The sequence below is a fragment of the Gekko japonicus genome, unplaced genomic scaffold (genome assembly GCF_001447785.1).
Source record: "Gekko japonicus isolate JY-2015 unplaced genomic scaffold, Gekko_japonicus_V1.1 scaffold843, whole genome shotgun sequence".
Lineage (NCBI taxonomy): Eukaryota > Metazoa > Chordata > Lepidosauria > Squamata > Gekkonidae > Gekko > Gekko japonicus.
In genome coordinates this window covers 352,396-361,934 of record NW_015160236.1, presented here as the reverse complement: position 1 = coordinate 361,934, position 9,539 = coordinate 352,396, and the positions used below count along the sequence as shown (strand labels likewise).

Below are 9,539 nucleotides of genomic sequence, written 5' to 3'. Positions count from 1 at the left end.
GTTGGAACCGGTGCAGTTTATGCCGGCCGAAACGCCCCGTCTGAACGCACCCAGGGTGTTTTAAAAGAAGAAGCTGCATCAACAAATCAAGATACATTTTAACTGTAGTTTAGTAGGATCAGAACTGATATTTCTGTCATTAGAACACAACCAAAGCCCTCAGTTCCTACTAGCCTGTGCATTAACAAAGCTCTTTGAAAGGTGTACAAATGAATTACTGGAAAGACTGCTATAATTTTTACTCTGTTTTTAAAAAGACTGTCACGTTTGCTCATTATAGGTCTATTATCTCCTCGAAGATTTTTGAAATGGGTTTTATCATCTACCTGCCAGCAGCTGCTAGAGACTGAACTGTTTCCTATTCTGGATTCTCCCTGGAACTGACAGGCAGATGTAGGCCAGTGAACATCAGATAAGTGCCAAAAAATTGAACAGCTAGCTAACTAAAAGAGGTGATAAAACTATTGGGGGAAGGGGAGAAAGGGAGACAGGAAGAAGCCGTAGAATACCCTGCGAAAGGAAACTGAATGGAAGAAGGATTCATGTCCACAATTACAGCTGTATGTGGCTGGTCTAGCAACTGTAATAAATTCTACTACTATTACAGCTGTATCTCATGATGACAGCAGTAATTTCCCAAGTTATACAACATACCTTCAGTAGGGAAAGGAAAAACAAAACCAACCTTATGCAAAACTTGCTAAGCACGTACAAGTTAACAAAAATTATGCTAAACAAATTAAAATGTGCATATGTTTAGAGACACGTGTGCTCGCCAGCCCTAAAGAAATGTGCAGGGTTGCAGCCAGAGTCTCTGCCAGACCAAAAGTTGCCTGTTTAGGCAATGATATAAAGAGAAGTACAAGAAACATTTCAGAATTTTTGAACTGGAGGAACACTATTTCCTGAATCAAAATTGGAGGATTTTCATCTCAAAAAGTTTTGCTTTTAGAATTGCTGTGAACAAGAACCATCTGCCTCCAAAGATGCCCATCTGCCATCATTTGGTATGTCAACTATTCTGGGTGTTCTTCTTGATTAGTAGCCCAGAACCATGACTCATGCAGAAATGCAACAGATAGCCTCCTATGATGAGGGCTGATATTGCTGGGTTACTGTAATAAGTAGAGCTGTACAGATCCAAGGAAAAATGCCTCCTCCCCCTTTTTCCCTTCATTTTTCCAACTGGAAAAATCGGGAGATTGTAGGGAACACCAAAAAACCTTCTACAAAATATTTTTCTTTTGTAATGAGTGAAAGACAACATTTTACTCACTCAGAATATGCAGTATGATGATTATCTACAAGATATATTATTACATAATAATTATTGTACTGCACATAACATACTATCAAGTCTACCTTCGTTTACATGTAAGAATCCCCCCAATTAATATGATATGTGTATGATAATGCACTACTGAGTATTTCAGTGTTTTCATGTTATAAAGTGTAACTAGATATCTAAATATTTAGATATATTGCAGCCCATTATGACTATGAGACTATACCTGTCGAAACAATATATATTACTACAAAATTTATGTTTTCTGTTTTCAATATAAGTTTTTGCCATCTGATAGGTGAAAAGGATACATGCACCGAAGTAGTACAGGCTGCAGCATAATGCAACTCTCCCATTCTTCAGGAATACGTGTGTTTGCAATTTTTTTTGTAGAAAACTCTCCATTCCATCACAGGTTGACTGGGAGGAGACAAGGCCAATTCATCGAGAAACACCGCAACCATCTCTGTAGGCGGATGCTCAGTACTTCCCAGAATCTTTAATTTATATCTCATGGAAGTACAGCAGCTCTCAGTCTCATGGCACACAGTTTGGAAACTGGGCTGGACTGTATAGGTGGAGGAGCTGTTGGCTTCTCCACTATTTTGGTCCCTTGTATTCCAAAACAACTGACGAGAGACTTCACGTACTAAGAAGGAGTCATAACACACAGTTTTATCCTACTGTTTCTGTACCTATTTACATGCATTCTGAAGAATACATTCTACAGCTTGTTGTAAGACTTGGGATAGACAAATCTTTTGGTTTAGGACCAAATCATAACGCATCGCTTTTTCTTTGAGGTCACAGTGAGGCAAATACACTTCATTCAGGTCTGTAAACACAGTGAATACTGATGATTTTAAGTTTCATTTTAATATAATTTTTGAAGGCCGTTTTCTCCAATGACATGGCCAAAAAACAGGGAATTTTGCTTCAGAACTCTTATGAATACTGCTCCTCTAACATCAACAATACCTTAACAACTTCACTTTAGGTAATTTATGGTCCTAAATTGTAGCAATGTAACATTTAAAAGGTTAACACAAAACTGAATGTTACACTTGATTCTTCTTTCTAGGATTTATTTCCCATGCCAGGGGTGGGGGACGACGACTGAAGAATGGCATATAATGATGCAATTGGTTTCCAAAGCTCTAAGCAGCTTTTCAGAAAGGAGCTACAAAACACCACTCTGCAGAACCAGGTCACAGGCCATTGTTCGTTTCCAGTACAAATCCTGAGTAGCAAAGACAGACTTTGAATATTTTCCACTCCATTAAAGGAGCGTCTTCAAATGAACAGCCACACAAAAACATCCAAGAGAAAACATTTCAAGCCTTCCTTGATTTGCAGGTCAGAAGGATGTTTTTACTAGAAAACAGCTATCGAGTACATAATCCAGGCCTGTGAGCTTATTTCTTATCCTGTTAAATCATGCTTATAACTGGCAAACTGAGAACCAAACTCACACATAGCCTTTGGAAAACATTGTTGCATCACCGAAAGATGTGTGTAGTAATCGTGGCATATCAACAAGAATAATCTAAACTCCAGGATCTGCAATATCCTGGCTCTGACACGCCCCAGAGAGTGAAGGACATCTTCTCTCTCTCGCCAGCCATTCCACCAGTGGATGAAAACCATCCTTTTTGGTCCTTCAATAAGGATCATTCAGTATTTTAAAATGCAGTTGCTGATTGATCAATCTGCTAATTTTAGATTATCTTCTAATGCTTGCTGGTTTGGGTATTGAGATTTGCTCGCTTTATTCTTGTTTTTACATTGATATGGTACATATCAAATGAAACCTTACCGCCTTCATTGTGACTTGGTGGGCAAGACAAAATGTTTGTTAAAAATGAATTTTGGTTTGAGAGCAATATAAGGGTCACTTAGTTCACTGACATAACAAAATGCAGTGAACTAAGTGACATGCAGAAATGCATGTAAACTGTAAGGCAGAAGTCTCCATACCATGAAAACAGTGAGCATAGAGGCTGACTGGATTAAGAAACTACTTTTTATGGTAGAAATGGACAAAATGACAAGAAAATTTTTTGAAGACTGGAAAGATTTAAAAGTGTATTTAGAAAAGTATTGGGATGGAAAAGATACATTATTTTGTTTGGATGTCTATTGACTGTAATAATTGAATAAGGAATTGAATGTAACTAAAAACTAAATGTTACCTGTAGAAATTAAGTAGAAAAAAAGGTGGGTAAGGGAAATAGCAAGGTGAACTGAAGATTGGAGCACTGTGGGATGCTTGGAAGGGGGAGAAAGGGGGGAGGGTAGGATATAGGGAAGATATATATGTATGGTAAAAGTTGATGTAATTTGGATATATCCTAATAAAATGTTTGTAAAAAAAAGAGAAAACAGTGAGCATAGAGTGCTTGCTTCCATGGACCCAGCCTGCCACTGGGCTTTCAGTCCCAATCCCTGACACTGCAGGCTGGGAAGACATGGGAACATTGATCACCTAGCTGCATATAGACCCTTATTTCCCTGTAAACTTTCATTTCAGCTAGAGACAATGACATAATTTAGTAATGACTGGGTGTCCGGGACTGACGCCCTGCGCTGGCCCTGACGAACCTGTCCGCTCCTCCACAACCCCACCAGGCCTGGCCCTGACACACCAGTCGCCACGCCAGAGAGGATGGAGGAGGCCTGGAGCTTCCTCGGCAAGGAGGAGGCAGCTGGCATGGACTGGAGCGGCCTGAAGCCGGCGGGCCCGTCCCAGACACAGAGAGGGCCGTGAAAGGGCTGTCTCTGGAGCATGGGGGTGGAGGTGAGTCAAAGTCAATAGAACGCAGCAGGCCAGGGCTGAGTCTAGGCCAGGTGTCTGATCCAGGTGGGGTCAGCGTCGGGGGGATATGGGAGGGGAATTATTGGAGGCCAATAATTAAGGAAGAGAGCTATAAAAGGAGGCTCAGAGAACCAGGCCAGGGAGGATACAGGATGGAGGTTGACAACTGCCATGTAACCTCCCAGCTGGGGAAGAAGGAGTCCCAGGGTGACTTTAAACCCCACCCCCAATCTGAGGCCTGGAGGAGCATCCCCGCGTGAGGGGCAGGATGGCGACTGGCGGTGTCAATTCAGGAGAGATCTTCAAATGTGGCACAGGGTATATATGAAGGAACAAGGGTCACAGACGATCCAAACAGCAACCCAAGACTGGGTACATATGGTCATTGCACCAAAGGGCTGCATCCAGAAGTGACACACAAGTCAGAGAAGAAAAATGAAGATCAAGCATTGGCCTTGGCAACTGGATTTGATCTTTAAATGGGCAGAGCTCCAATTCAGAAGACATGCATCAAAGCACATACTCCCAGTGGTTATGTTTGTGGCTATTACCTACAAATATTTATTTATTCATGAAATATTTCAGAAGGAACAGGTCAGAGTAAACTTATTTTATTCCTGGAATTCTCAACTTACACTCACAAATTTTGATGTCTACTAGAAATTTAATTTCTTAGCTCTAGTGCAGATTGTAATTTATAGAACTCTAAATCTACAAGGTTTCTAGAAGTGTGGCGATCTGGTTACCAAGGTAGACTGGTTACCAAGGTAGCACATGCAGTCTCTCTTTGCAGTAAAATTTTTACCTACTGAAAACTTGAATTGCCCAGGATCTGGAGAAACTAGCATACATGGAGTTGGTGTTTCTTGCCCTGAACAAAAAATTCTGGAATAAGTAAATTTTTGAGCCCATCTGAATAATCAGATTTAAGCCAAGCAATAAGAACAGTCAAAGCAATCCTCATATTGCACTTTTTTTTGTTTCTTTTCAATAAGAAAGAAAAACAGTTCTTGTTTGTTACATAGTCTTGGACCAAGACATTTTACTTTTATGCAACTATAACTTAGAAATGTAAAAGCTATATAAGTGGAGATTTTGTTTAATGTAGCAATACAACTTATAAAACTGCACATATGGCAGAAGACTGGAGGAGGGAAGGAAGTCTAGGGACTACAGGAGCAAAGATAACGAGGTATCTTTATTATTATTTGTAAGACATTATTATTTGTAAGACATGGTTTTCTTTGTGTCTTTAGTATTATTGTTATTCAATTGCCATGGGAGGAGGAGAAGGAGAAGAAGAAGAGTTGGATTTATACCCCGCCCTTCCCTCAGAGTCTCAGAGCAGCTTACAATCTCCTTCTCTTCCTCTCCTCACAAAGAACACCCTGTAAGATAGGTGGGGCTGAGAGAGTTCTGAGAGAACTACTCTTAAGACAACAGCTCTGAGAGAACTGTGACTGGCCCAAGGTCACCCAGCTGGCTGCATGTGAAGGAATGGGGACTCAAACCCGGTTCTCCAGATTAGAGTCCACCACTCTTAATCACTACACCACACTGGCAAAGGAAAATGAAGCAATGGCCCTTGGTCTTTGGGAGTAGTATTTCAAGAAACACGGTCGAGACTAACCTGAAAAGGCTGGATTGCTGCGTGGGCAGAAGAGGGCTGGAGGTGGTCTTCTCCCCCCCCTCCCATCGGGCTAACGGCCAGCAGAGGCGGAAACCTAGGGCGACTGTGTTGGCTATTTCCACGTTAGCTGATTGGTCACCTTGAATTTGGCAGGCTCCACGCAGTGATGACGTAGAACCTACCCAGGAAAATTTAAGCAGCACTGCCAGTGAAGCGTGGCAGTTCGATTTTTGTTGGATCCCCACCCACCGTCCCTGGGTTTAAAGGTTTTCTAAGTTCCTTGCTGTCACAGCTGGCAGTTTTGTGCATCTGGGTGGATCCTTTTCAGGGCGACACGGGCCTGCGTGTCCACCTCCCCCTTTGTTGGGGACCCCCTTAAGGAGTCTGGGGGTTTGAGCCATCACGCGGTAAGCTCATCTCAGGGGCTGTGCCTAGGCTCACTCCAGGTGTCAAATTGGTACCACTCAGCGGCAGCCGCCCTTGGGATAACAGTAGTATTTGTCACTCCCAGGTTTTTCCCTCAGCAGGCGGGCTGAGGAATGTGGTTATCGGGTGGCAGGCGGGTAGCTCGATTTTCCAGGATCCACCCCCATGCTTCGCCAACGCTCCTTGGTCTGTAATCAACAAAAGCTGTGGCCTGTTTTTTATTCCAAAATTGTTGTGTGATGTGTTTGTTGTGGACCTCTGCAGGAGCTCTTCTTACTAAGCCCTGCACCTGCAAACAATATGACACCAGCCCTACCCTTCTACTAGTGATCTAATCATAGCTGAGTGTAGGTGCTTCCTCTTGGAGGCCATGCTACTAACTTTATCATAGGGAGAGGATGGTCCCAGTAGTGTCTGGAGAATAGCATCCTCTGAAGATGTAGCTGTTACCTTCCTGTGGTGCAGAGAAGTCAAGAACTTTGCATACCATTGCTCTCAGACCCTCTTCTCATCCTCCTGGGGAAAAACCCTTAAATTTGACATCCTAAGCTGATACATAAGAAAAATAATAGGAAATAAAGAAATGATGCCATTGCTCTCAGACCCTCTTCTCATCTTCCTGGGAAAAAACTCTTAAATTTGACATCCTAAACTGATACAGAAGAAAAATAATAGGAAATAAAGAAATAGCATCTGCTCATAAAAATGAGTCAAATGTTATTTTCAAATAGAGTGAAGTAACCTGTAACTCTGAGAGCTACATGACTGATGGATATAGCCATAATCTCACTTTCTGTCTGCATTTCAGTTTTCCCAAAGACCTTCATTCACTTCACTACTGCAGGATGTGAGCTCACAGTCTAGGAACATCATCTTGCAGCTCAGAAAAGCGAGATTACCTTGAGAAGCTAAATTTAGGGTTTGGGGGGGGTGTTTACAAAATAAATATCAGAAAGACTGCAGTCTATTAATTCCTATCTCTGGTCACTTCAGAATCCAATGACTCAAAGTTATAATTTTCAGACTTTACTTCTTTTTAAAGTTTTATGTGGTTTTACAAAAGAAGAAGAGATTGGATTTATACCCGACCCGTCACTACCCAAAAGAGTCTCAGAGCGATTTACATTTTCAGACTTTACTTCTTTTTAAAGTTTTATGTTGTTTTACAAAAGAAGAAGGAGAGATTGGATTTATACCCGACCCGTCACTACCCAAAAGAGTCTCAGAGCGATTTACAACCCTTTTCCCTTCCCCTCCTCACAACAGACAACCTGTGAGGTAGGTGGGGCTAAGAGAGCTCTTTTGAGGACTGCTCTTGAGAGAACAGCTCTGAAAGAACTTGTGACTGACCCAAGGTCACACCAGCAGCTGTATGTGGAGGGATGGAGAATCAAACCCGCTTCTCCGAGATTAGAGTCCACAGTCTTAACCACTACACCATTTTAGTTCATTAGTATAAGCAAGTGATACCTTACACTTGTATTCAACCAACCCTCAATAAAAGCTTGCTTCTGCAAACCATTTGAACAATTTTTTTGTGCCACGAATTATGACTATTTGGCTAAAGCAACTGTTTACTTTGCTTCCTCTGAGGGTCAGGACTTGGCAGGTATTTGGAATCGTTACTGACCTTGTGGCTTTGGGTTTGAAGTTGGGTGTGGCGAGTGCTTAACTGGCACGCTTCCATTTATTCCCTGAGCCACTTCATTGCAGATGTTCGGCTCAAACAGCTTAGATGTACTGCTTCCTGTGCTGCTTGCAGTGCAAGGCACAGCTATGAAAATCTTTGGACATGTACTGCCACCTGCAAGGGAGACAAAACAAATGTTCAGTTATAGTTGTGTTTGGGATTTCATTCTCAGACTTCTCATACAGCGATGAACTAAAAAGGAACCCCCCCCCCCGATCCGCTGAGCTGCTGAAGCTGGATGGGTTACTCTCCCCACCACATTGTCCTGTACCAGGAAGGACTGGCTCAAAACATCTGGATAACCCTTATCCTACAGACAGCTCTAGTAGGGTGCAGTTCAGCACAAACTAAAATTAGCAACAAAGACAAGACTTCCAGAGTTCAGTGAGACTCATTTCCCCCCCAATGTTTACAACTTCACATCTCTTCCCTTTCCCAGTAAAGTTGCCGGATTATTTCTAATTACTGGTTAGAACTATATGGTGTTGTTACAGGTCAGCTGAAATTGGTAGAAACATCTGAAAGCAGAGTGAATGATGGCAAGCCTAGAGTAAAGTTCACCTATGGCCCACTTGTCCGTTTAAAAAATAATAATGTAAGAAGCAGGTGATGAGATTTTTAAATCAGAACTATTTCATTACCCAATATTCACTTTGACTCATTGGTCTTACTTAGGGCTCAGGAAACCCTTGGCCAAAAATGGCTTTTTCAGGTCAGCTGAGGTAAACCTGAAGGGACCCAAAATATTAATGAAAATTAATCTCCCAGAATTTTGGAAGTATTCTGAAGAGGCCAGGTATGGGGAAGGAGGGAAAGACGAGAAGCAGCTCCCCAGGGAAACAGCTGTTAGAGTCTTTCTTCCCTCTCTTTAAAAGGCCATTCCCCATAGAACATAATGGCCCTTTAAGAGAAGCATAATAGCAGCTAAGAGGGAATCTTCTATGAATAGTATGACAGGTCTAGCCATAGGAAATGACAGCCCATTCTTTCCTCAAGGCATTACAGGGGCCAGGTCCATTATTTCGTGTGGGTTGACTTGGAGTGCCATCCATAGGCAATTCCCATGAGGCAGCCAAGCCCCACAGGAGTGCTGGATCCCACTGGCCAGCTGACCATTTTCCAGCTACGGGGGAAGGCTCTGCTGCCTCCAACGCTGGCAGCTGAGAAACGTTTTCTGCAAGGGCAATACTGGCATGATGACTGGGCTCGTTTGCTCCCTCCTCCCTTGAAAAATTTGAGGAGACCAGGCCTACCTGACTCCTCTCAGCTGTTAGCATCTAAATTTAAAGGAAACAAACATGCGAATAGTTGTTTCCCTGGGGCCAGTTGTTTCCTCTCCTTCCTTCCCTCCTCACCTCTGCTGCCTCTGGGTGAGGGCAGGTAAAAAATTTTAAAAGTCATACCCAAAATTCCAGGTCCGAAAAAATGCTCCAAGATGGAATTTTGGAACAGTACTGGTAATCCTATAAAAACTGGGATAACAATACTTTTGCCCTCCCTGAAATCCAGATCTGAAATCAATATAGATTTTTTTTATAGTGTACATCTCAAGAGTACTAGTCATAAAAATGGCAACCTCCAAGAAGCCTCAAGTTGTAATAACTCAGGGACCATTTGATATGTTAAGTTTCACTCACAAACCTCTGAACCAACATCAGTTTTAGATGGAATGTGTAATGAGCAAACCTCAATG

The 9,539-nt window shown here is 42.2% G+C and overlaps 1 protein-coding gene across 1 annotated transcript in view; it reads right to left on the bottom strand.

The window, feature by feature from the left end:
- The window catches only part of FGD4 (FYVE, RhoGEF and PH domain containing 4), a 54,468-nt gene extending 46,516 nt beyond the window's left edge, over positions 1-7,952 (bottom strand). The window contains exon 1 of the mRNA XM_015412866.1: positions 7,787-7,952. The gene's annotated coding sequence lies outside the window, so the exon portion shown is untranslated. The remainder of the gene's footprint in view (positions 1-7,786) is intronic.
- Positions 7,953-9,539: the final 1,587 nt, after the last annotated feature.